This window comes from Vicugna pacos, chromosome 5 (assembly GCF_048564905.1).
Source record: "Vicugna pacos chromosome 5, VicPac4, whole genome shotgun sequence".
NCBI classification, from domain to species: domain Eukaryota; kingdom Metazoa; phylum Chordata; class Mammalia; order Artiodactyla; family Camelidae; genus Vicugna; species Vicugna pacos.
The window spans coordinates 21,783,948-21,810,914 of NC_132991.1; the positions used below are offsets into that span (position 1 = coordinate 21,783,948).

At 34.7% G+C, this 26,967-nt stretch overlaps 1 long non-coding RNA gene across 4 annotated transcripts in view; it reads right to left on the reverse strand.

The window, feature by feature from the left end:
• The window catches only part of LOC140696583 (uncharacterized), a 395,510-nt gene that overhangs the window by 102,024 nt on the left and 266,519 nt on the right, over positions 1-26,967 (reverse strand). For all 4 annotated transcript variants that reach the window (XR_012073071.1, XR_012073070.1, XR_012073072.1 and 1 more), the window contains exon 4: positions 2,578-2,721. This is a non-coding gene — a long non-coding RNA (uncharacterized lncRNA). The remainder of the gene's footprint in view (positions 1-2,577; positions 2,722-26,967) is intronic.

Sequence of the window (26,967 nt, forward strand, 5' to 3'; positions counted from 1 at the left end):
AAAATCCAATGTTACCTGACTAATTCATAAAATACTTTTCTTAATTCTGAGATTCTTATTTGGACAAACGAAAGCTACTGTATTCTAATTAAAGCTTATTTGCAAATTGTCTTTATATACATTTTTTAAACATAGGTTTTAGTAAATGCTCTCAGGGATTATTGCAATGTGCAATGGAGATTTTATAAATGGTCTATTTTTTTTTCTATATACATCAAATGATCTGGAGTTTGGAGTCTCACTTTTTTTTTCCTCTAGATCATTTGAGTTGTATTTTATGATCTTGACTGAAGTTAGAAAGCTAAAGATATTACATGAGAAAGTTAAAAAGCTGAGCAACTCTAAATTAGAAATAACTGAGGTCCTTGAAAAATTTACAGACTTTCAGTGAGTTTGCTCTTGTCCATAAGAACTAGTAGAAATCTGCCTAATTAAGAAAACTTTAAGATGGACTTAGTGGGAAAACAATGATCATAACCCACCTGCAACACCCAATGCATCCTCATCATAATTCAGTCGAAATCTTTGTATATTCCTTAGTGTTAAAATTTTACCAAAATATCTCTGTGTATAAATATGTATCATGGCTGCTATAAATATCTTAGTCCAAAGTCATTTGGTGAGAAAGTGAGTAAAGAGTCAGAACTTTAATTTGGTTAAGTATCATTCAGAATATTCAATGAGTGGTCCTACCAATGTCAACCAACTGGCTTGCAATAGATTAATTAGCTTGCTGCCTAATACATTTCATAAATGAGATGAGATACATATTTTAATGTAACCCCACTTTTTTTTATAAATAGGCAAAAATCTCAGCTTCAAATTCACAGTTTATATATATTAAAATTAAAAGGACATAAATGAGATTTTTAACATATTTGAACAAATTTGGAGGTCTCAAGTTGTAATCTTGTTTTAAAACCTTTTTGTATGAACAGAATTGCTATTTAAAATGATAACTGCATTTCTCAAATATCAATATAATTCCAAATATTAAAAAAAATGAGCATATTTCCCACTCATTATTTGTGCTTCAGGAACAGTGCTATTCATATTCTAATTAGTCATTATCATGTACTTTCTAATTATCTCAATTTTAAACCATTAAAAATTAGAAATGCAAAGTTTTAGATAATAGTAACAATGAATTAGTCACCAAAAGTAGTGAATTGAATTCAATACAAGAAAAAAATCTATTATTTTCAAGTGTCATTTTTTTAATTAAGTGAATTTTACTTTATATTACCTGAAAATACCATTTCCAGTCCCTTTAGAAGTAAATAAAAATCTAATTATTGACGGGAAAGATCAAATGATTAACAAGATGATTTTTCAAAAGCTTCTATTTCTGCTAATGACACAAAACTCTAAAGTATTAATATATTTTTGCTGCCTACACATCTCAGAACAATTTGCAATTTTCTAAATGAGAGAGGACTGGTAATAACTTGTGAGGTTTTAACCGAAGTGCATAATCTTTTTCTATGCCACAGGGGTGATCATAGAAGATAAAACTGAACTGAAAATGTATGTAAATATCAATGAAAAGACCTTCAGTTCTGACCAAAATGAATCCCTTTTCAACAAGTAAATGGGATCAAATGACAGTGCTATTTGGTAACTGAAGGAGGGTAACATTAAAAGTTCTTCAGTTACACAGTCTTGGAGGGTAACACAGCAGGTTCTTTTGGAGATGCATCATTCGAGAATGGAAAGTAAATATCTGTTTTCAGTTCACCAAAATAAATACTTTTTTGAATAATAGCTGAAGGTCAATTTCAAATTCAGAGAATGCAAATTCAGAGACTTTAGGTTAGAGCAATGGAAATAAAGAACTAATTTCAATGTTGATATATAAAAATGCGTATATTTTTATAACAAAAATAAATCTACACAATAATAATATGAGACAGTTTAAAACCGGGACAGACAAAAAGGGGTCCATGGTTCACTGTGAAGTTTAAACTTGATTAATAGAAAGAAATGTCAGTTTAAAACAACAAACCAACAAGTTGTAATTTTAAAGTTAACTCTCTGTCACACTCACATGAGTTTAAACCATATTTTGCAATCAAAAGGGCAAGGCTAAATGAATGAGAGGTTCCAAGCAAAAGTCTGAGTTGCTGAAGATAATCAGGAAGGAGTCTTATTTATATAAATACTTGAATTTTGGAAAACAAATTTAGGATTATAGATTTCCAGGTACACAAGTATAAGACGTATTGATATTTAAGGTGATAGATCTCAGATTTAAAACACATTTCTTTAAAAAAAAAGCACCAGGTTACTCAAAGAAATATAATCAAGTGGAAAGCTGAGTTAGAGAGGAATTGTAGGCTTTATGCGAGTGTGCAGAACATATTTGGACGAGATACCAAGAAGGAAAGAGAAAATAATGATATTGTGGTAGTGTACTACTCCCTTCCATGGAGAAAGAAGATATTGGTGATTTTTTTTTTCTAATAGAGTTTATAGACATAGTTCAGTGGAAAAATGTAACAGTGGTGATAGGTAATGCAGAGATATAAAGGATGTTTCACTGTTCTAAGTTCAAATTTCCATAAAGTCTTAATTTACCTTGCTGAGCCCCAAAAAGATAGAGGAATGCTGAGGCAGTCCGTTTTGAAACTTTGTTCATATCAACAAGGAGGAATTGATTCATAAGTTGAAAGTGGTAAAAACCGTCGTAGGAAATGATGATACTGTTCCAAATGTGTAATACTGAAAGACAGGAATGAAAGATAGAGTCACTTGCAAACTAAAGATTGAGTTGTTTCCTCTTTCCTGCTTCTCTAGCAATAAGAAGACAATTATAGTGAACTGTTATTATCTGTTGATATCATCTTCCCAGGTAGACTTTGAAACTTTCAAAATCAGCAATAATTGTTATGCACCTTCATATCTTTAATGCATAGCACAAAATTTCTTGTTTGGGAATTTAATACAGTTGATCCTCGTTATTCATGGACTCTATTTGCAAATCTGCCTAGTGACGAACGTTTATTTGTAACCCAAAATCAATACTCATGATACTTTCACAATAATTTGAGGACATGCATATGTACAGAGAGGTAAGAAATATGAGTTACTCAATACCCACTTTCTCAGCTTAGAAGGAACAAGGAGAAAGTCTGTCTTCTTGTTCCGGCTCTTATACCATAAACAAGTGTACCTTTTGTGGGCTATCGAATGCCATGTTTTTTGCATTTTTTTTGCTTTTTCTTGGGGATGTCACTGTCTAAAATGGCCCCCAAACAGTGTTGAAGTACTGTCTATGTTTCGAATTACAAAAGGCTGTGATGTGCCTTACTGAGAGAAAACATGTTTTAGATAAGCTTTCTTTGGGCATGTGTTATATTGCTGATGACTATGAGTGCAATGTTCTTGAATTGACAATATGTATTAAATGAGGTATCCTTAAATGAAACACACATAAAACAAGGTTATATGTACAAAAATGTTGTTGCCAAGGCTTGCGGGAATCTAACCTTTTATTTCTTCTAAAAGCAGTGATTCAGTACTTTTTAAGCTGATGTTTGGAGCAACTTTCTAGAACACAACTACAGTTAAAAATGAGAATCAAATATATATTTATTTTGATTGTTATTTCAAAGATGCATCTATTATTCATAAAGCTAGTTAGACTTACATTTTTATAAAATTCAATTTTACATAATTTTAGAAAATAAAGCTAACCTGCAATTATATGGATTCAGGTTTTTAGATATTTAACAGCTAAAGTTCCTGGATTTAATTTATACATCTACCAGTTGCATTCCAAATAATATGCTATAACTTTACATTGTCTCTAACTTCTTTAAGTTTTTGCCCTCAACTATAGATAATTTGCCTCATGAGGCTAATATAAGCTCCAAAGAGCCAGTGTGAAAGAAAAAAATTTCCTGAACTCTAAAATGCTGAACTAATAATTATTATCCTTTGATTATATCAATTTTACCTATTGAGACAAAATAACTTACTTAAATAATTACTACTAGTATAAGCATTTTACTCATGTTTAAAAAATTGACTCAGTATTTGGAAGTCATCATATGTGAGGCTGTGAGCCGGAGGAATGTAAAAAGTATAAGGATCTTATACTCAAAGAGTTTGTAGTAGGTGGAAAAAATTATCATTCATATTTTTAATAGCAACATAAGACTTTATATGATAAATGCACAAAGAAGCAGTTTCTATTAGGACACTGAAAAGGGTGAAACCATAAATAAAACTCCCCTGAAAGAGAAAATGTAAGTGATACACAGTTCCCTCACATGGAAACAGAAGGAAAAGAAGTGAAAAAGTTTATTTTTGACATTTTATTTTCCTCAATATAAAAAATTATTTAAAACACACACACAAAAAATTCCTAAGAACCATTCTTGTGCACTAACAATTTTTACCTAAATATGAAGTGCAATATGTTTGATGTCAAGTCTGTTCCAAAATATGATTTTGGAATTCATCTAATGAATTTGCTTCTTGCAAAAAAATAGGTTTTTCTAGACTTGTTAATGTGCTTTAATTATGTTTGCTAGTTGTAACAAGATCTCTATTTACACTAATTACTAACTGCTGTAATTATACAAATCATGCCTATACAGACTAATTTACGTAAGATGATATTTAAACAAAAATTTATCTTTTTCCTGACTACAACAGGGGAGGATAAGGTGCTGAGATTTTTTTTAAATAAAGAGGATCAAAACCACAGATGAAAAATGAGTTGTGCAAACAAATTGGGGGAAGGGGATGAGGCAGGTATTCTTTATTTATGCTAAGCAGCTCTCTTTTTTATCTCTAAAGTGCTTTCTTGTCACTCTTTCACAAGTGTGAAACCCACAAAAGTCGAGGATCAGTTAAGAAGGAATTATCTTACTGGATGATGTATCAATCCATCCAGATACTATTTCTTTGCAACCAGATTCTACGTACCTATTGCATCCTTTACTTCTCTAACGTAACAGTTTGCATGTCGCTAAGCATATCAATAAATCAGCAGCTAGGGGCTACAGGAGACTCCTGAAATACCCAGTCCTTATTCTATATAGTATTTGTCAGAAAAGAAAGGGAAAGAGTACATACATTACTCTCAGTATTCCACTTGATTGTCATAACAATCTGACGAGATTATATAGTTAGTTTGAAAAAATTAGCTGATTTGATGAATAGTTCTCTAAATTTAAATGGTTAATAATTAGGAAAATTAGTAACAGAAATGTGATTCTAACACCAAAGCCTGTTCTATTTTATGTTACATCGATGGCATGTATAGAACCCCTTTTTGAATTCTGAGCCATAGGCACACAGGCCTGATTATAAAACAAGTCTGAAAGAAAAGTTCCTTTCCTCCATGATGATAGCTGATAAATGTTTGCTCAATTATTCTTTTTTCCCTTTGATTCTGGATCTTGCTTGCCTGAGCCTGCACTACCCCCTGGGATCTGGGTCCCTGGCTTTTAGTGCTCCTGTTGTCCCCTTCTCCACTGCCATTCACATTCCAATAGGTCCTGGTTAGTGCTGGACAGAGAAAGGATGTCATTAGTCCTCTTGACAAAACCTTCTCAGCCTTGAGTTGGAGGCAAAACATTTAAATTCATGCTACTCTTCCTGAATATTAAAACATGCCTTATCTAAAAGTGAAACAGAATTAAACAGGTTGTTTGGTTTGGTAGTTGACATCAAGAAGACAAGAGTTTTTTTTAAAGGAATTGAGATTAGAAATTAAAGAATGAGTAGGAAAACATGAAGATTTTGGAATATGGGTTAAGTGACCCATTAGGGATTAAAAAATTAAAAACTTTTCTTCTACCACATCTCATTTTATATAGAGCTCATATTCATATTTTAAGACCCAATTAAACTTTATTTTCTTCCTAACGTTTTTCTCTGACCTCCTGCAAAAATTGTTATTCCTCCCAAATATTTCCATGAGATCTTTACATCATAAATCACAGGCGTTATCATATTGTTAATGTGTTAAGAACAGGACTCTTCCTTTTAAATTTTGTATCCTCAGCACAAAAGGCATATTTTTGTTTGCTTGTTTGCTTAATAAAAATGCCCTGGAACAAAAATACACTTAGAATATTAACTGCCAATCAGGTTGTATATAGTTTCCATTTTAGGTTGTATAATGTATTCTAAACTTTGTTTTACAAGCATTCACTTGTGAAGATATACGATATGCATGGATATTATTGTGGTGCCTGAGACTTAGTGAAGTATGGTATTCTTGTAGCTATTTGTCAAGACAACACTAAACAGATCTTTTTGTGTAAATGTATGTCTGTTCTTTGTTTAAAATGGTCTATGAACAGTGACTGGAAGATCATAATGGTGGTTTTCTCCTTATATTTGAAGTTTTATATTGATTCCAATAAAATTATTAGAATATGTGATATTTATCTGAGCATACGTGAAAGATGAAATCCATCTCTAAAGGGAATGGACTTAATGATAAAAACATGGGAGAAAAAAAAAGTAAAATAGAGGGATTTCTTGTTCTAGACAGCATGGATTTTATATGAGTGTTAGTCAAGTTCATTTTCAGGAATATAAGGTTTTTTTTTTTTTTAAATATTACTGAGTTTTAAGTCATAACTTAAGCAGTATAGACATTTTTAAAAAATGAGAATTCAAGAAATTATCTAACATATGAAAAATGGAACCCAAAACAATATAGGAAGGTGATTTAACATGCAGTTTTTAGCAATAATAACACAAAGACAGTAGTGTTTTCTTCCTTACCACTATGCTTCATGTTTAACTGTCCTAAGCACTTAAAACGTGTGCTCTCTTCTCTTTCATAAATAACTCTGAAATGGAGAATTTTTGTATTGTTACTGTTACCAAAGCTGTAGCCCTAGAATCATACCCCTGCCCCTCCCTGGAATGGAAAGCAATTACTCTTTTCTAGTTTCAGGAGGAAGCAGCAAGGAGAAGAAACAAGAACTGGTTAGAATCAACTAGGCTCAAGATGGAGGAAGATCTGGCTTTCAGTAGACCTTGAGTCTCATTACACACTTACTGTAATACATTACCTTGCTAAATAATACATTCAGCAGAGCCATGACACTTGACAATTGCAGTAACAACCACAAAAGCCCATATGAGGACTGAAAAGGAGAACTGCATCAGTTCAGAACCACACTCCTCTTCTCAGATAAGTCATGAATATTCCTCCCACTCTTTTCAGTTCCCTCCCTTTTACCTTGACCCACTTATGTATTTGGTGTCTCCACCCAAACTGGGTTAAGAAGTTAACTTGAGAACTTCTCCATTTTTTGGCCATTGAATAAAGCATGTGCTGTTCCAGTCTCAGCATTGATTTTGTTATTGGCTTTGAGAATCTAATTAGAAAAAGAACCTCCCAGGCCAAGCCAAGATGTCTCAGCCCAAGGCACGTCCTGCCACCCAATTTGGTAGTATTACCACCACTTTATTGAATCCCGAAACAAGCATTTCAAGGTGGTATAAATAGAGATCACAAATAAAACCTAATCATACAACCAAGAGTTCTAAACTATTTGAGGAAAACCAACAGTATAAAAGAGGCACAAATGAATAGACAAATAGTAGTAAAACTAACATCTGAGAAAACAGACTTAACAGGGCAGAGTAGTATTTTAGATTCTGATTATTGCAGAGCTGTATCAGCAGCAGTGATTATACTAATTTAAACTTTTGCCATGAAAAACCAAAACTCTGAAAATCTATGCTTAATATCATAATTGACTAAATTAGTGAACTAAATTATTGAATAGAGTAATACTCCCATACAATAATAAAAAAAAAGAAAGAAATATCAAGGAGAGACTCAGCAGTCTTAAGATTTATTTTTAAAATATGCTATAGAAGATCTGAAGAGATAAAAAGAAGGGCTAAAAGTTTTTTAAAAATGGGGGGAAAATATAGAGTTGAAGAATAATGTGATTATGAAATTGAAAAATCTTGCCATGTACTGAAATGGTAGGAATTTTAAACGCACAAACACACAATTACACATACATCCCTAGACACATCATTGTGGTAACATTTCCGAACCCCTAAAATTAAAAAAAGAAATCACTTTAAAATGTAGAAACACTACAAGAATTAAATAACATTGAAAACAGACTTCCTTTTTGGAAGTATTTCCTGCAAGACTGTAAAAATGCATCTTCAGAATTCTGAGGAGCAACTGATTTTGAACATAAAATCCTAAATAGACAAAAGTATCATTTAAGGAAGAGGACATGAAAGAACTCTTATTTTAAAACAAAAAGTATCTGATCTATAAAAATTATAAGAGAACATAATCAAAAGAGAAAGTGCAAAATAACAATTCAGCACAAAGAAATAAATAAAATTTACATTAGATATGAGTAAGTTTGGTCTATTTAAAAATATATACAACCCTATAACCAATATTCTAGAATAATTTATTAAATAGAATATGGTGGTTTGGAGAATGGAAAGAGGCAGTGGAAAACATTCCTCTTTTTTCATTGTGTTTATTTTAGCTTTATTATGTAAATTAAAATATCTAAAACTAAAAATTAGATACATATCTTCATACCTGTATCTATCTTATAAATCATTATAAGACCAAGAATGAAACAAAGAAAATTTAAAAATTCAGAGGCAGAAAAGTAAAAAATGATGAGAAAACATGGAAAACTGAAAACCAATATACGTGGCAGAAATAACTGCACATTTTTTTAATGAAAATGGGTATAAATTCATATTGAAAAGACAGAGCCTCATAGATTCAGAAAAATCTATTTACAAGTATAATCTAAAATTGCAGAACTACTATCAACAAAGCTGTAAAAACATGTAAGTACTAGGAAGAATTAACAAAGAGACATAAAGCATGGAAATTTTAACGTGAATCTTCTTATCAATATTGATGCAAAACAACAGAAGGGAAAACTATTTATATTGCTCAAGATACGAGAAGACTGTATTTATCAGGCTAGGTATAATGCAGTAAATGTTTATTTTTCACCAAGTCATAATCCAGCTGATATTTAACGGTAGGTTTCTACATAATAATTCAGGTATCCCTGATCCTCCCATTTTTGCACCTTCCATCTTCTACCATTTCCCTCAAGAGCCCTCTTTCTCTTCTACATTTTGATGAATGAAGAGGAAAAACAATAACAACAAAAAAGTATATATATATATATGAGCACCTGTATACATGTAGTTATATATGAGTATATATTGTGCATATACACATTTATGCATAAATATAAACATAGCTTATAGCATTGTTTTAAAATACAAAAACTAATATTATATATATTCTGTCACCACTGATAGACTTGTTATTAGAACCTTAAAGATCCATGAAAACACCATAAAAACTGTTTATAAAATCCTGTTCAAGTCAAAGTTGCAGCTCCACAAGTGTTTTGTTGTTGTTGGTTGGTTGATTTTGTTTAAAATATATGCATATATATTATGAAGTTTGAACTGCATGAAATGAACCTGTTACAGCAGGTGAGATTTAGGTAAGTATTCCTAATTGAAAGTATTTATAGTCTTTAAAATAAATAGCTTAGTAAGTTCTCAAGTTTTCCCCCAATGTTGTTAGAAATAAACAACACTAGTCTTTTAGGCTTCATTTTACTGCATTTGTATTCAGGTGAGGGGGCTTGAATGGATGAAATTTTCTAGCAGTCTGATTATTCAGGCAAGTATTCTAACTCATGGAGAAAGAAATGAGATGTTATTACCTCATATTTCACCTTTTTGTTGCTGGCAGAGAAACCTAAGACATACATTGAACTTATCAAATACAATTCCCACTGTTCATTTCCTCATTCATGAGCTATTTAAGAAAAAAGATCAACTTTTTAATATCTTTGTATTTCCAGTACCTGGTACAGTACCTGAACATAATGGATTTTAGAATAGTTTATTTGTTGATCTTTACATAAGAAGACTAGGCCAAGAATAGGGGAAATTTTTTTTTTTTAATAGAAGAAAAATAGTTTCTTTGCTTCACCTTTCCCCCTCATCACATTTATCCCTACTGGAACTCCTAGCTCTTGACTCTTAAAATACATTGGTCCTATTTCATTGAACATTAGTCAAATCTTTATTTCAGCAAGCAGGAATATTGGTGTCAATTTCAATCGTGACAGTGGGTCAATGTGTATATGTTAATTGCCAACACAGGCCAAGGGCTGCTAATATTTTAAAAAATGCGTATTTGAAAAAATTTATCCTCTTTTATTCCAAATCTGTGTGCAAATATTTCCTTCTATGATGTTGAGCCTCCTGACAGAGATGGCATTTTCTTTCTAGTCAATAACTGGCCTTCTCCCACATGTGGTAAAATATTAAAAAATTTATTCACATTGATAATTCATTAAGCTGACCTCTAGCAAAATGTGGATTTCTGGTGTTTAGTCTGCTTCCATGCACAAGCTTCCCCATGATTTATATGCTCTGAGATGAATTCTACTTTCTAATCTTCTTGTCACCAATTTTACTCTCTGATCAGTCTTTTCTGTCGTTCTCTCTGGAGTCTCATTTCAGTAAGCCTCATAAAAAATATATTAGTTATCATCCTAAAAGACTCTCAGCTTCTGTTTCTGTGCCCATCTACAAGCAGATTGCTTTAAAAAGTGTCATTGGTGCTGCTTGCTAGGGTTTACTGGGGTCCAAGATTATTATTCAAGGTAGCTTCTCCAGGCCCCAATGATCCCCTGGCCTTGTGCTAATGGGTTTTCTCCTAAAGATGCAAATAACGGCTGTCTAAATTCCTGTTTTAATTGTTTCAAAATGAGGCAATCTGGCCTCTTTGCAGAGCCATAAATAATCCTCTGAAACTACTTGCAGAAATGTTCTATCAAGATGCTTTTTCGAGACTTGATGATAAAAAATGTTCGGTGCCAAGTTTGCCACCATAAACCAGATCCCATCTGTACAAGGGGGTTTGCTTCTCCCCGATTCTTCCCTTTTACTATGGTGTAGAACCCACCTTCATTCATTAATATAACTCTAGGAGTGATGTTAGGACTCAAACTCCAAAGAGCCAGTGTAAAAATAGGGCTTTATGAAAATGAAAGTGGGGCTTCATTTCTGTTGCAGTCAGACTAATACTGCTAACTTTTAAACCATAATAAGAAAACTACATTCTATCACTACTTAAATTTATTTTTCAAAACTATCCAAGATCACACTTTAAGCACTTTGATAATTTATACTTGGAATTAAGAGAGAAAATAGGGTTAGTAAGAGTGATAAAGAGTTTTTGACTAAAAATTCAATTTGACTACCACTTATTAAATATAATATAGCTAACTCATTATAGAAAATTAAGTGCAAGGAAAACAGGTGTTAATGTTAACTAAGCCTAAATATTTATAATTGGCATTCATATTTATTATTATGTATTCCAATGTACAGTCTCTGAAGCATAGTAAGAACTGAATAAATATTTATTGAACACAGAAACTAATGAATATGACTTTTAATATCATCTTTAGTTCCCCTGATAAAAAAAAAATGCTGCATGTAGTTTCACAGGCATTCATTTAGACAGTGATTTGACATTCATCCAGAAATCAAATATCTGCAATCTTAGCCATCTGGAAAGGAATCAAGAACCCCATATACTGCTTGTGAGAGTATTATACAGCTTTTGGTATTCAAAAATGGGTAACTCTGATATTACAAATATCAAGTAGGATATGTTTTAAGAAGAAAGTGTTTAAGAAGGTGAGAAAAAATGCAAAACACAATTTCTTAACACTACTGAGTGTGGATAAACAGAGAGGCAAGTTTCAATCATGTAAAATATTCAGTTTCACTTAAATTTTGTATCATGCTATAACCTTGACAAGTAAGTTATCTTTTTCATTAAGAAGACTATGATGAACAGGAAATCTTGGAAAAGAAGAGTAGGTAGAATGTGTCATGATTCATTATTCTTAAAGTGTAGATGGTAACTGGATTATTGAGTGAGCACTGTGAGGGCTCATCATTTAAAACAGAAATTAGCTGATTAAACATTCTTCATGAGTGAGAGAGAAGCACATTACAAAAATAGAGAACTTCAAAAAATACATCTGTCTTGTTCAACCCTGTTATTCCAGAGAACTTTACTTAAAGTATTTATGAAAGAAAAATTTCTTCCTTAATTTAATGATTTCTAGGGGAAAATATTAGAATAATTTACCTTAGTAACTTACATTATTTCTTAATAATCTCTGCTCTCAAAAAGCACTTCTTAATATTGAATCCAAAATTTTACCAAGCGACAAGCTGACAATTTATCCATGAAACTATTTAAATATTTACCAGCCTATTTTTCAACTTTTTATTTATTTTCATGGTTCTCTACACAATGTTTACAAAATTTTCTGGGGCACATTTTTTTTTTGCATTCTCTACATTAATTAATAAGAATTTCTGACCCTCTTAAAAATAGTATCTGAATCTATAGTCTGCTGAATACAGAAATAAATCAATCAAAAGATAATTATTACTTTTCATTTCAGGTCTGAATGAAATAAAAGGATTTATATCCTTGCCTCAAACATCAGAAAAATTGGATGAAGTATTAGAAACAACATTTTTCAGATGTCAGGCAACAGGCAGCACAGGATGCAGATGCTTGAGTGAAGAGAAACAGACAAGATGAGCCCTCTGATTGCTTCGGCTTCCTGACTACGGGCAGTTTCAGGGCTGTAGTGCAGGGAGAGAAAACACAGTGGTCACTAATATGAGGAGACAGATCAAAGTTTACAGAGGCCATAGTGGTTATAATCTGCAGCCCAATAATGGAGAGAGGTTGTTGCTCAGAGAGAAGGTAATGAGATCTGAAGAGGACCCACTCAAATATCTGGCTGAGTACCAATCAATGTATGTGTTAAAGAAAGCCCACACAAGGTTAGGGGAAAATCCACTGGAAAAGAGGAGACGGAACAATTTCCAAAGCTTACACATGGCCATTACCACTAGCCAAAATGGAAGAATCTCAAAATAAATAAATAAATAAATAAATAAATAAATAAATAAATAAATAAGGTACCTGATAGAGTTCTCTGAAAATATCATTCTAGTAATAGAGTTCAATTAGCCTTAAAGACTGCTCTGCACTGACCTAACAAAGCTTCAAAACAAATCTCAAAAGTACTAAACAAAATGCAAGTAACTTATCTAAATTGCAAAAAATGACCAACATAATTTAAATGAATACAATAATACCAGGAACCCCAAAATTTAAGATTCATACTGTCCATTATCCAAATTTCCAGACATGTTAGGAAGCAGGAAAATATGGCCCATAACGCATATAAAATTCTATCAATGCAAGCTGACTCCAAAATTACACGGGTGAAGTAATTTTTAAACTGTAATTTCTAACTAAAATTTTATTGTTAAAACAGAGATCCAGGAAAAAAATATGTCCTATATGCTTGGAAAAGAAAGGAAAATGCAAACTTGGTAAGAGATGAAAAAAAAAAAGGACAAAAATAGAAATCCTAGAAAAAATAACAATGTATTATAGTATTTATAACACATGTAGAAGTAAAATAGACATTAATAATGCAGAAAATAGGAGTAGACTAAAACAAACGATATCCATAATTCCATTAAATGTTTGTATCAATGCTATTCTTAAGAATTATAATGCAAACACATATGGAATTTTAAATTTTGTAGTAGCCACACTGAAAAAATAAAAAGATGAATGACAATTGATCACCTTTTTATAACAATACTGACTATTTGTATGTCTCTTTTTGTAAAGTATCTGTTCAATTATTTTTCCATATAAATTTGGGGGTGTTTGTATTTTTATTATTTATTTCTGGAAGTCCTCCATTCTCTCTCTGATCTTTGCAATGTTTTTATCCTAGTATCTTCATAGGAGAGCATGTCAGATTTGTTCTTCACATCCTTTGCCTTATTATTTAGAATTTTGATTTCTTCCTTCCTAATTATAATGCATATCAACTCTTCCTCTTTATTTGGTTTTCTTTAAATAAATGTTTCATGTAGCTCACTTTCCCTCAATCAGATTTCACTCTGCACTCAATCATGTGACCATCTCACCTTTCATCTCAAATTTAATAAAACATAGCTAATTCAATATACTGAAGAGAAAAAGATAGGTAATTCCTAATTTTTTGGGTGTTTTTTAAATAAAAAGTATTGTCCAAAATGATGCTTTTCTTTTTTATCTTGAGCCAAAATAACTTAGCAGAATCTTTTTTAATAACATTTATGTTTTTCCTCATTTTAGGCTGACTAAATGGATGGCTAATTTTTATTTCTACTTTTTAAAATCTCCTATATTTTAGACTTTAAGCTGAAGGGCACATTGAGGGAACCAACTGCTAATCAGATTTCTCTGGTCTAACAATGCTTCTGTTAGAATGAGGAAAAAGCTCATCTTTCCAAAGACTAATGATCATGAAAAGGAGAATTTTTTCTTTTAGATTTTCCTTTGCTAGAGTCTGTGCTTAAAAAGCTACTATACAGCCCTTGGCTGGTTTCTGTGTTTGTACTTTTTCTTACTGACTTCCCAATCTACAATTTTCCTCTATTATTCTGCCCCTGATATTTTCGCATTATTAGGATATGTGGACACCAATTTGACAAAAAGTACAAGATGAGAGGTTATTCACCTGGCTGCCTCAGAAAGCAGATCGTGGTCAATAGGTAAAGTGGCTTCTTACTGCTTAGTACAGCAAATGGCTCCTTTAATACTTATCACATCATATTATATTTAGTCTTTTTTTTCATAAGTGACTGCTGGCTGAACTCAGAGCTCATTCACAAGCTATCATAACTATCAGAGCACTTTTTTCTTTGCCAAGCCTTATATTAAGCATTTCACAAGCAATATTTCTTTTAATTCTCAAGATAACATTTGAGGTAAATACTATTATTACCTCCATTTTACAGATGAGAAACTGCTGATTAAGGGTATTAAGTACATTGCCCAAAGTCACACAGCAAGGTGAAAATAAATGAAAGTGGAAGTCTCAGCAGGCCTTTTACGGGTATGAAGCATGTATTGGTAGAATCTCTCCCCTTCATCTTCATCATTTTCTTGCAGATGCAATTCAATATTCATATTGTTCAAGAAAGGTTGCCTGAGAAACATTTTCTTATGGTGATTAATTTTTACCCTATGCTTTTCTCAGCACCAAGATTCTGCTGGTGACAGTAAGTTATCACGGACAGAGAGGAACACACAGATGGTAACACAGAACACAGCTCTCCCTGTCCTTCTACAACTTTAATTTCCATTTTTAAAATTAGTAAACCTCTTTACTATCTCACTTGTGATGTTCTCTAAAATTCCAAAATAATAATGTAAATCCATGTATAATTAACTATCCCTAGTCAAAACAACTAACAAAAAATTCTACTCTATAAAGTGAATTTTCTTCTACTTTAAAAATTACTCAGAATGCCTTGATATAAATGTATAAAATGAACTTCTTTGTTAACTATGTATAAACAAAATAGGAAAAATGTAAAGCTTTCCATTTCAGAACATTTGTACAAGTGAAATGTAGTTACTTTTGTTAAGCCAGACAGATTGACAAAAAAGAAAGTTTAAAAGAACTGTCCTGAAATCTCAGACCATGCACTTCTTCTTATCACTTTATTTTCTTTCCTCTCTTTTTTTTGTAAAGACATGAAGGAAAGGGCCAAAAAAACCCCCCTAATTCCAGACATATTCTGGTTGAGATGTGTGGGACGGGAAGAGACGGAATTCATTCAACCACTGAGTAGAATCCACTCCATCACTCCATCTTAATGAACACTATGATGTTCCCTAATGCTAGAAGTTTTATAGTTTCAAATACCATTGACTTCAAATAGTCACTTATTTATATTCAAGGTGTGATTTTCTAAATAGTTCTGAAATTTTTTTCCATAAAAAATTAAGGATTCTTTCAGATGATATACCTGTTAAGTGAAACTATTTCAGAGTACATAAAGGGCCTACGAATCCCACAGACCAGAGTTAACAAACTTTTCCTGTAAAGAGCTTGACAGTAAATAGCTTAGGCTTTGTGGGTCATACGGTCTCTGTCACAGCCTTAGGAAGTACTTGCTTGACATAATAGGTAGAAAAAGACCAGAAAAATGACTATGCAAGCTGAAACAATGCAAAGAAATTTTTATAATTAATGGGTCAACTTGTGATTGTTTTGTAGTCTTTAAAATTTTTGTCAGAATATTAGTCAATGTAAGTGTACAGGAAAATAAAAAAACAGTAAAACTAATATTTATTTAGTACACTATGACTTTAAACATTGAAATTATTGAGAATTAAAATATCTTATTTCCTCTAAAAACTTATCTTGGTTGTCATAGTATACTATAGTTTGGGAAGATGTTACCATTGGGTAAAAGTCATGAGGGATCTCTCTGCGTTATTTCTTAGAACTACATGTGAATTAACAGTTACCTGAAAATAAAACAAAGATTGATTAAAAAACCTCAGGAGTAGTTTGAACAATGTTTTCTTTCCTTTTTTTGCTGTATAACTAATTATATGGAATGGGCATCTTTTCTGTGCCTTGGTGGATTGCCATGCTTCTAAGTTTGTATCAGCTTCCAACTTTTCATCCTTTCCTCTTTCAAAGTCATAAAATATCTCCAAAAGTTTGCTAATTGTGAAGATTTTGCCAGCATCACTTCCTCTGAGACATCTTCATCTTTTTTTTTTATTATCAAAACCACTTTATTTACTATGTCAATAAGTTCTTCATCAAACTCCTCTGCGTGTATATCTGGGCAGTGTTAACATTCTCATGGTCGGCTATTGCTTCTCTAGCTCTACTTATGTTATACTCAAATTTCACTTCAAGCATTATTACTCTCTATTTCTTGGATGCACCTGACGCACCTTCATATATTTTTGCCAAGTTTTTTTTTGATTATCCATTGTTTTAAACTATCACATGAATTTATCACTAGAAAACAGGGAGGCGATACAACACACTTTTTGTCTGTATGTGTAATGTTGATGCTTATCGGTTACCTATTATGACATGCACTTGTTATTTACATATTGACTTAGGGACCAAAGAGCTAGCAACAAAGTTTGTTTTTTGTGTAATTACAATTAAAATATCATGGTAACTGAAATTCGAACCATATTCTTTGGGAGACTGGTGTTACCTAACTAAACTGGTTTAGTTAAGATTTGTGCACATCAGAACCATGCAACGCAAGGACTGCCTGTACTTAACCCTGCCACAGCAGTGTGAAAGCAGCTGTAGATAATGTGTAAACATATGGGCACTGCTGTGTTCTAGTAAAACTTCATTTACAAAAACAGAGAGCTGGCAAGATTTGGCCTAAGGACCATAGTTTGAGTCAGCTGAGTTACATGGCCTAAACAGCAAGATTTTTGCACTCTAGTTTATATTATAGAGTGAACCTGCTACAAAATCTTTTCTTGCACAGCCCCTTATCCAAAGCTGGCTTGTTGTCACCAACTACAGGAGTAAGAGCAGCATCCCCAAGTGTGAAATATGTTGTCTCCATAACCGCAGAAGCCCAACAAGAGCCATGCTTCTTCCTTAGTGATGGGAGGTACTAGTTGCAATAACTTGTTCTTTATTATGGATGGTTATACTTTGTCCATATTCTAGTCCACTGGACCCATAAACACTTCATTAATATGGGTAGCTGCTAAATCTTCATAGGTTTTTACTCCTACCTTCTTGACTACATGATTTTTACCAAAGTTGCTAACATGTTGCTTCTCACTCATCATGTCCAACTAACACAATGCCAACCATGTAGTAATATTCTACAGACTATCCATAGGATCTTGGTCTCTTTGGACTATAATATAATAAGGAGGAGAGTTAACATATCTTAGGGCAAGGTCTTAAATATATACTCCTGTTCATTCCATGTGAATGTCAGCTGCCTCTAATTCACCTTACTGATAGGAATAACAAGGAATGTTTTCTTCAATTAATAACTATAAATCATGTACCTAAAGTAATGCTAATGTGCTCTAACCATGTCTATCACTCACTCACACACACACACACAACTGGAGTTACTCTTTAATTAAATTTTTGATAGTCTATTGTCAATCTTCTGTATCTGTCTGGCTTCTTTATAGGAGCTACACTAGTAAATTAAATGGGAACATAATAAAGATCATTACTTCTGCGTTCTTTAGAGTCCAAGAATAACACTGATCTCTGCCATTACCCCCAGGACTTGACTCTAGAGTTTGATTTACTACCATGGCCAAGTTGCTGAGGAAAAGTTTCAGGAACTTCCTTTGGCCTTTCTCATCATTACTCTTATCCTGCAGGAATCAATCGGAGGGTATGGCAATTTTCATATATAGCCTCAACATTTTTTCACACTCTTCCCATTCTCTCTCCTTTAAATCTTGGTGGTTTGTGACTGATTTGACTACTTGGACACAGTGGAAGTAATGCTATATGCCTTTTAGGGCTAGGTCAGAAAAGGCCAGGCACTGTCTACCTGCTCCCTGTGGAATGCTTGCTCTGGGAGAAACCATCTACTATGTAAGAAGTCCAAATAACTGAGAATACCAGGCTAGAGGTTCAGAGTACACTACTGTAGATGACAGCCTCAGCTGAGCTCTTAGCCAAGAGCTAGCATCAACTGCTACCCAGGCAAGTCAGCCAGTTGGGGTATCTAATCCAGATGAGTCTTCAGACGGCTGCAGCCTTAGCCAACATCTGACCACGAGCCTAACTGAGCTCTTCATGAATTCCTGACCCACAAAACATGAAAAAATAAAATGCTTATTTTAAGAACTCAGCTTTGAGATGATTTGTTAAATGCAACAATATACACCAACTAAAAAGCAAAATGTGCATTTCAATTATCTTTTGTGGGACTTCAGAAATTACTGACAGATGCATCTGTGGAATGAGTGGAACCAGAGTAAAGCCAGATTACTTATTATATATTTATTGTCCTCATTTATTATCTCACCACCATATAGTCCCAGGGCATGGCCCCAGGTAAATACTCACAGATTCTTTTGGGGAAGAAATGGGGAGTCATTATGTATTTCTTATGGTGTTACATGGTGTTGGAGACCCAACCTCCAGTCTGGGGTTAGAGGTCTGTAATCAGACTGAAGTATGGAAACCGGGCAAGGTATCATAACATTTCAGGGTACTTCTCTTGACTTCCTGATAAACCACCATGGACACTGTTTGTTTAATTTTGTTTTATAAATCAAGCAACATCATTGTTGACTGCCCATATAGCTTATTCTCAGGAGCATTGTGTTCAATTAACAATCACTGTAGTGATGGTTGGTCCAGTCCCTGGCTTCTACTCTGACTTTGACACATATTTCAATAATTTCACTCATCTTTCTCCTGACAGTTAAACCCTGCCACCTGGCCTCTATTCATTTGGCATTCCATCACCTTCCTTTCAATCAGATAGTATATTTTAAAATCATTCCCAGCCTACAGAGGATAACCATCACAGATATTTACAATGCTGGTGCACTCTTCATTAACATATTCCTTACCACTTTGCTAAATGAACTGTACTTAGGGTTCCCAAAAGGTTTTACAGATTTATGTACTATATGCACTTTAATTGCCCATGTTTGTGAACATTTTACCTTTTCCTGCTGTGCCAGGGTATCTCTGCATTTCTCTTTGTTTAGTGAGGGCAAACACTTTTCCCAACATTTCACAAGCCACCTTGTAGTATCTTAGCACCATCTCTCACTGTCCTTGTCAAAGCATAAATTCTATGTTATAGGGAGTGTTCCTCTATGAAGAAACTCTCCTTTAAATAACTTTAAAGTCTGCCCCCCTGGATCCAGTGCTCTCAGATCCAATTTCATATATACTTTCCAGGTTCCTGACTGTAATTTTGGTTAGGTCCTGCAGTTTCTTTGGCACTTGTTTTTCCTTCTTTAGCAGAACTTCCTCAGCCAGCTGATCCTGAATCTGACCCTAGTTTAGAGTCTTCTGGCAAGGAACAGAAGGGAGAGTGTAGCCTGAGGAAGGCATGTGCTATCGTGCAAGTGGAGATGCCTGCATTATCATTAAGCCTGGATAAAATTTTAGTCTTTGAACAAGGAGGAGTGCCTTGATGCCCAGAGAGTTTAAGGTGATCTCCACTGTCAAGGTTCTAGAAACCACTGACCCAGACACTAACATCCTTAATCTCAGAGTTCTACTTTCACCATCAAAGCCTAGATCAGTTTAGAGTTGACTTGCTGGGTTCCTCTTCTTCTTAAATTCAACCCTGAGTCTGATCTTCACTTTATTCTGTTCTCTAGCATTAGAAAAATGAGTCTTTTTATATATTTCCAAGGAGGCATTGTAACTTCCATACATTGCCTTAGAACAATGATCAAGCACATCCACCTTTCTTCATCTTTTTCCAATGCATTGATTCTACCCAGCAAGAGTCATCAAATTTCATATGTTATAATGACTACTTGCATTTTACTTTTTAAATGCCTGAGATATTGTATTGTACTAAGGTAAATATGTACTTTCCACTTGTTTATGACTGGTAAACAGTTCAATAATTACAATGCTGTAGCACGCCAGGGCTTATCAGTAATCCCCCTGTAATAGGATTCACAGCACCAGACAGCCAGCAGGTGATCCAGCCCAAATATCCCATTTTACAGTTTACTCTTTAGGATTACCCTTGGCACCAACTGACTTACATCAGCATCTTCAGAAACAGTATCTAGGAGAGGAATTTGCATCAGGAGCTATACTGAGGAAGATATACTGGAACAATACCTGTAAGGAAATGAAGGGAGCAGGACTGGAGAGAAGGAGAAGTTGAATGTGATGCAGATGCCAACAGAGGTCTCAGCCAGCCCTGTGGGCATCTATGCAATGGGTTGGTCCCTCAGAATTGTCCCAGATTAAAGTAATAGTTACAGGCCTTCCAGACTTCAGGGACCAATCATTGAATACAAACTGACTCCAGCAATGTACATGACTTTGGGAGAGGCAGTTTCCTTAGGCTGAGAGTAATTTCCAAAGTGAACCAATAATGAATGTCTGCAGCCAGTATTCATGACTGCTGGAGGAATGAATGTCTCCATTCTGAACGAGTGATCTGAGAGGCATATATAAAGAAAGTCGTTCAACAGTAATACACATATTCATTGGGGAATCTGTTTTCAGCAAGGAATTCTAAGTTGCAAATGACTGTGTCAAAAAGCCGGTAACATATCTTATCACCATGTGGCAGGGTAAAAGTATGTAGCAAATAGAGTACAGACAGCATGTGTAACTAAACCAGAGAGAGAGAATAGTACCTACAGCCATTCTCAGTAAAAATACAGCAACGAACTAAGATTTTAAAGTTTGTAGTACAATGCAAAACTTCTGTAAAGGATGTTATTTTGAACAAAGGCAAATGTAAGAGTCAAAAGTTATCTTCAAGTCATAATAAGGTTCCTACATGCCAGGATAGAACACTATGGAAATCAGAAAAAAATAATACAGTTAGATATTCCAGAGAGAAAAGGTAGCCCAACGAAAACTTTACAGAAATGCAGCCCCCCTCACACTTCCTCCCCAATTAAAGCTCTCATCACATACTTTGTGGAACAGAAATCAGAACCTCACTGAAGGGTGTATCCAAAGGGAAACAGTTACCATTTTCTCCCATTGCTAGAGTCTGAACCAATGTAATTATCAACTTATAGTCCATGTGAGACAATCTCAAGTTAATGAATGTCTTTGGAAGGCTTCTATTTCTTAACTGTGGCTAGACCAACTCTGCCCTATTGTAGCAGTTTTTTGTGGTCCAAAATAGACAAAATCTGGTAGCCTCCACATATAGCTATAGTTTTCTAAGTGAGTCTTGGCCTAGACTCTATCTAGATTGGCCCCTTGTAAAAACCATTGCTGTAATGACAAGGATTTTGATAGATTTAACTGTTTTTAAAAAGATTAAAAATTTAATTTGGAATGAAATTGTTTAAAATAAACTACACCGAGAGAATCAGAAATACTTCAGTAATATAAAAGTTTATGAAATATTTTTATTCGTAGGAATTTGGAAAGAGAGAACATTAGAATCTTTCTCTAGGTCATAAGGATGAATGAGGAGGATTTGACTCTATCATGTTCACTTCTGTAGTCGCATTAATTAGTAGGTTTGACTCTCATTGATATTTGTATGGTGGAGTTAACACATGCCTCAGCAATATTTCAATTTCAATGTAATTGTCTTATGTGCCTCAAAAGCCTTGTGCCTCTGATTTTCTTATTTCTTAAACTTGTTCTGCTCTGACATTTGGCTTTAGGCTTGTCATATTCCTCTCTTCCCTGTTTGTTACCCTTCTTATCCAGCTCTGGCCAGTTAATGTCATTTTCTACCTCCTACTGCCTGAGATAGGTCTTCTTCCAGTGTTCTCCCTCTGTCCTAAGTTCAGCCAAGGCGTTTTACCATACAATATTGACCTTCAAATCTGTGCAGTGGAACCTTTTTTCTTTTCTACTGATTGAAGGCAGAAGGAAAAAAATTTCCACCCTGTCAGCTCTTTTCTCTCCTTCATGGATTTCCATTGCTTATAACTTTAGCTGTCTAAATTTAAAGTCATGCTTTCAACCCTGAAATTCAAAAAGTGTAAGTGAATGTCCAGGGGCATTTAACTAGTACAGACAGTTTATGAAGAAACATCCACTTTTGATGATATCAGCGTACAAGAATTTCATTTATGCAAATACTGCTATGTAGCGAGTCTCTTAATACGTTGAAACTGTCAAAAATTTATAGTCACTTCTCAGTAATTAGAAGAGTTTCATTTCAGCATTTAATATGCTGTCCTATTATTTTGAAAAATTTTCACATTAAACTAGTTTCAAACTTATTTTCTTCCTCCTACCATGCCAGGTAAAATCTCTTGCGGCTTTAGTGTTTTGAAGGAGAAGGAAAGGGAATATGTGACAGCATCACTATTTACTCCCCTCCTTCCTTTTCTAGTGCTAGCTATTCCAGCTGGAAGGAGGAATGCAGAGAGGAAATGAGAATGTTCCTTGACTTAAATGGGAGAGGTAGCAATCTTGTCGGGTTGATTACTACTGTTTCTCTGGATAACTGAAACTGGCTACTCTTGCTTTCCATGTAGCAGTTACCTAAATGCTGGCTTTCTTGGGAAACACATCTATTGAGTATTAAGAATTCTTTCCAAAATGGTGTTCAATGGTCCAATTTCCAAATGTCAGAGATAAGGCCCTGGTTAGACCTATTCCAAAGCCATTCATCCCCATCAGTCTCAGTCTATCCCAGAGCCTCTTCCTAATGAATTCCCTTCTATCTGTTTAGCAGACACTGCCAAATGGTAAGGGACAGCAGCCCCACTCAGCTCTTTCTTTCTTAGTTCTGCCATTTTTTTCTAATTCTCTCTGCCTGTGCAGGAGCACAGGTGTGGAGCCTCAGCAGACAGCCACTGGAGAACAAAATTCCCTCTCCCTTTCTTTTGGGCTTCCATTTTAGAAAGCATTCCCTTGGCTTTAGAAAAAAGGGAAATACTCTTCTCCAATAACATTCAGAGCATTCCCACGATCCCTCATGAGGGCGTGTCTCACTTCCCAGTTCTTTATTATACTGGCTCTTCTGTGGGTCACACCTTTGGGAAGACAAGAAAAATCCTACTCAGCCTCACTTGACAACAAGAAGTAAAATCAACATTACAAGTTTCGAACCCTTTGTTCCATAAGGGAAGCATGGTGAAGAAGACACATCCTGCATGGGCCGGGAGGGTTGGGCATGTGTGAGAGCTTAAAGATCTTTTTAAGTAGATCAAAGTCAAGAGGACTGGCTGAGATCTAGAGAAGTCTGGCCAGATGGCAGTCAAACCAAGAAGAGATACAGATAATTAATGTCAAAGTTAGGATCAGAGTAAGCTGACTCTGAAGAAATGCCAAAAGGAATCCATTACATGGGAAAACCTATATATAACAATTTTAAAATAAATAAAAACTCATAAATTTATGTTTTGAGTAAATCTGTTCATATATCAAATGTATTTTGGGAGCCACTACAAATCAAGTCACATATAGTTGGGGCACAAGGTGAAAGCATTCAATAAACCTAAAAACATGAATAAAGTGGCAATTTTCTGACATTTCCATGACTAACTGGAATCTTCACACCCAGGCCTTTCTAAATCTTTCACAGATGGAGTAAAGGGATCTGGGGATTCTTGTGTGAGATCTGAACAGCAGGACTGGGTATGTACCACTTCCAAGCATGTTTAGGTGCCATGTTTTGCTCTAGCCACCTCTGCAGCAAACCTTTGGAACATATGCAGTGGCATGACTACTACACTGCTCTGGCCTGATGCCTACACACATTTTCTGCCACTGTGGATGTGAATAGTTAGCATTTCCGTTGCAACCATCACTGCCATAGTAATTTTCTGTGTTTGATCTTAAAAACAGTAGTGCTTTGTGCCCTTTATTTAATTCAGAAGCCTTAACTATACAACACTTCAACTGCTATGGTCTCCCTTCTTTCAAATTTCTTTGTCCTGATCCAGAGCTGCTGGTGTGGGAGAAAGAAAAGAATTTGTGGAGAGGTGACACTGATTTATCTTCATAAGATATCTCATCACACTGTAGACCTTCTTTTCCCTCCCAGTATACTACCTGGAAGACTGAGAGTAACCTGATTATAAGGCAGGTTAGGTGTATTAGTCCTGGTGAGTTAGTAACAGGTGATCAACTTAGTTGCCATGGATCATCCTAAAAATGATTCCAGGTGATCCTGTCCCACAAATCATAGATACCTCAGATTTTGTAACCCACGAGAATTTAGATCTTCACTCTGAGATCTGTGTCTTGCATATTTTCAGTTTCCATAAAGTACATAAACATATGTGCACTTACACATACAATATAATAAATTTCAACAGCCAAGTGCATAATAACAGTGATATAAGGCACTAAAAAAGAGCAACTAGGCCAACGTATTTCAAACATACTTTTCTATATAAAGCATGCTGTCAAAATAACTCCCTAATGATGTTACAAACTTCAACTCCTTTTTTCTTACCGTTTTTCAATTTTTTTTTAAAAGATCAAAAAACCAATTGGTTCTGTTAATTTATAAAGACAATCTTGTCCAGTTAACACAAAATTGTTCTAATTAATTACTGTCAATGGGTAATCATTCTATCAAATGAATTAACATCATGGAAAATGGTTTCCAATCATTTGGTATCATAAAAAATACTCTTTTGAAGGTACCTTTAAGATATATTTCTCTACATGTGCATATATTGTTGATATATTATAGAATATGTTTTCTGTATAGTTTATTTATGTGATTTTCTGAGTATGACTAGTAAGCAACCTGAGACTATCATGTCTGATCAGGATGAAAGAATATGCAAATCAGTTATGGGAATAAAAATATCTATTGAAAAACAAATTGGGCAGTAATGAGGGAAGGTAATCTTATCTACGTTTAAAGACAACTTTTTACTTTTCTTCCACTTCCATTTCCTGTTCGCTTCATGAAAAATTCAGTTCACCATCATGAGGAAGGGCTGAAGACAACAGTGTCCATGCCTGGGGTGGGAACCCAGTGTTCAGAACGGGATGCTGGAATCAGTGTGGGTAAGGAGGGTATTTCAAGGGGAGAGGGCCCAGTGAAGGGGATCAGAACTGAGCCTGCAGAGGAATGCCCACTGAGGGGACAGCTTGTTGAGGGATGTCAGAATCAAAACATGGTAAAGAGGGAATCCACCTAGGGATACAGGAGGGAATACAGCTAGTTATAGGATTTCTTATATAAGGTGGGTGAGGAGGGTGTTCCATTTGGTGCATAGAGAGTGGCCTGTGTGGGATGTTGCATCCCAGGAGGGATGAGTAGTGTACCCATAGGGAGGGTAGGAGTCTTCAGGGTTCAAGCAAAATGAGAAAGGTGTGTATAAGGCAGGGGCCTGCAAGGTGGTCTAGCATACGGTGTTGGAGCCCAAGATGGGTATGGAGGTGGTTAACCCAATGCAGTGTCGGTGTTTGAGTGGCCTAAAGAGGACATTCCAGTGTGTGTGTAGAGGAGGAACTTAGCACAGAGAATCAGATCATGAACAATGTAAGGAAGATGTGTCCAGACAGGTTATCTTTTCACTGAGTGTGCAAGCCCAAGTGTGTTGAGGAGGGCATCTACATGGGATTACTGTCCAGCAGGGGTATCATGACCCTGGTCAGTGGGAGTATCTCCATGTGGGAGACCATTTCACCAGGAGATAATAGACCCTAGGTTGGGTAAGAAAGGTGGAGTGAGAATTTCCATACTGTAGGCACTCCCACTCACAGAGTTGGAGCAAAGGTGGGGAGAGGAGGGTATTCGCATGTAATGGGGAGCAGTACAGTAAGGTGTTGAAGAGCATGTGGAATGAGAAAGGCACCTGTGCAAGAAGAGGATGGTAGAGTATTGGGAGTTCAATTATACAGAGAGAGCTTGATCACATAAATAGATAAGTTAGGTAGGGATAATGGGAACTGGGTTGCTTACTATTAGAAAAGAAAATTACAAATATAGACAGGGAAAAAATTAGTGTGAACTCTATGGCACTATATTGAAGCTAACGCTGTTTGTGTGAACTCATGGTTTTCAATACAGAAAGAAATATAAAAATAAATAGGGATGTGTTTATGTATGTATTTTCTAATTTTTCTATTGAGAAAGCCTGGAATCAGGCACATCCCAATAGTAACAAGCACCCCTTAAACTCAGATCTTGGTTTCTTAACTCTATTCTCCCCTAGAAGAGTTAGAACTCCTTGGAGAAATGTCTAATCTGAAGAAGAGCAGAAACAGACAAGAGCCTAGAACATCAACTATACCAGAAAACAATAAAAGGCTCAAATGATGAAAGAGCATGCCAAAGAACACAGGACACAGCTTGGAAGGTTTCTACTAGCCAAATCTGGGACAACTGAGTCTCAAAATAAATAATGATGTTAATGGATGA